At 43.7% G+C, this 2161-nt stretch overlaps 1 pseudogene; it reads right to left on the reverse strand.

Moving 5' to 3' along the window:
- LOC132291144 (large ribosomal subunit protein uL16m-like) lies at window positions 1–879 on the reverse strand (annotated as a pseudogene).
- Between the last annotated feature and the right edge of the window lie 1282 nt (window positions 880–2161).

The following is a 2161-nucleotide window of genomic DNA, read 5'->3' on the forward strand; positions in this document are numbered from 1 at the left end:
AACGTATCAGGGTAGTACGCCTTGAACAATCAAATAAGGTTCGTCGTACAATTTCGGCGATTACTCAAAGAAAGGAGTATATCCCTCTCCCTTAGTGTCTTTCCACTTCCGTCGTTCAGGAACAAACACCTCGCCTAATTCTTTAGAATCCCGTCCTGGTTTTAGCCACTAACCAATTACGTTACCGTTACGACCACTGAACAAACTTGGTCGACGAACATGGTTTATGCGCCGCTAATGTAGCGGCTTGTCGAGCATTTGACAAACTCACACCATCCATTTCAAATGGGATTTGTCCCGTGGACACACGAGCAATCCAACCCGTAGGATTTCCTTTTCCTCTTCCCATTCTGACTTCATTAGGTTTCCCGGTAATAGGGAGATCTGCGAGAACTCTTACCCATATCTTACCATTTCTTCGGAATTGTCCGCTCATAGCACGATGGAATTGTCCTATTATAGCCCGACGCGCTGCTTCAATGGCTCGATATGAAAGACGACCAGCTCCACAACTTTGAGTGCCATATCTTCCAAAACTGAGTTGTGTACCGTCCGGTTTGCAACCCCTACTACATCTGCCTTTACTATATTTAGTATATTTCGTATGTTTCGGATATAATAGCACGTCCCCCTTTTTTAACTATATGAAATCCACACTTTGACACCTGAGATTCCGTAACGAGTAGATACTTCCGCAGGAGCATAATCGATTTTCTGGTGAAATACATTACGAGATGTTTTTCCATACTTTCCGCATTCAGTTCTAGCTATTTCTGCACCTTTTAATCGACCTGAACAACATATACGGATCCCCTCCACCCCTTTTACGAATTTCAGATCCTTGACTATTTGAGTCAAAATGGAACGAAATGATCTTCTTTTTTTCCTCGGTTGAAAAGAGATGTCTTGAGCAATCGGAGAAGCACTTTGATAAACAGATTGGATCTTGACCGACTCAATTAAGGTATTAGTGTTTGTTCTATTAGACAGCAAAGATCGCATTTTTTTCACTTCGTTCAAATAAGAGTTGTACCCATACGGAATTCTTCTCTTTCTCAGTATGATCTCTATCATCATCTCTATGGACTTTCTCAATTCTCCTATCCCACCTAGGTCTATGAATTTCTCTATCAATTCCATTACCTTTTCCTTACCCATGAGTTTCCAACATTTTCTCCTTAATTGACCTAGGAGTTGTTCCCGGACATTCTCAAAAAAGGGGTTCTTATACACCCCAACCCCATCCCTTGGAAAGAAAAAGGTAGCACCGAAGAAAGGAAAGATCGAGATGGTGGTTTTTGTTGTTCCCGCGAAGCGAAGATCATTAGCTTGGCTAATGAAGTGTGTCAACCTCTTTTTGGCTTCGGCCAAACACTTTTGATCGCTGGTCGAGCTTTCTACAAAGAAAGCGATGCGAGAACGTATTCTCTTATCTAAGCTTCTTCCCTGTGCATTAGCTCCCCCCATCGTAGATGGTTCAGCCACGCCCGGTGCCACGAAATGATTGAGAACTACTAAGGGGTCGAAATCCATTTGGTTCTTTGTATTCAATAAGTATTGCATGACCGAATAATGAAAGGAAGGGTGCACTGCAGGGAGGGTCCTTTTAAGTAGATGACTCGTCGGGCCGTCGGAGCGGGACTTCTTTGGGAAAAAGAACTTGAATAACTTCGATTTTCTCAAGGAGTTGTGTGTTTTTTTTTCTATCAGGAACGCTATGTCATTTACAACCCCGGCGTATTTCGGATGCTTGAAGGCCCCGCTGACCCGAAGTGATTTAGAAAGATTCTTCTTCTTTATCGATGGTGATCGGTCATGGTATCCATAGCCTTGCTTCTTTTGAGGCCAAATCCGGATTTCGTTTTGTTGCTTCTCCCGGTCTGAGAGCCTGATCGACTCGACTCTTTTCCCTGCCCCACGGCCTCTCACTTCGTTTCGTTCTGATTCTGTACCGTCGCTTGAATGAAGACACCTGATCGGCCCGACTTTCCCAAATGCCCACCACTCTTGTTTTTTGGATATTTTGCGTCGTTTCAGTCGTCGTGGTCGACGGGGAAGAAAGAAATGAATGAATGTTCTTTTGGGAAAATGTAGAATAATACACCTGCCGAGACGAAAGCCAAGGGTGCGTCTCGTAGGTGGACGTATCGAACCAAAATAA

This window comes from Cornus florida, unplaced genomic scaffold, assembly GCF_030987335.1.
Source record: "Cornus florida cultivar Cherokee Brave unplaced genomic scaffold, ASM3098733v1 CherokeeBrave_3.0.0_Hap2_scaffold_348, whole genome shotgun sequence".
Classification (NCBI taxonomy): Eukaryota; Viridiplantae; Streptophyta; class Magnoliopsida; order Cornales; family Cornaceae; genus Cornus; species Cornus florida.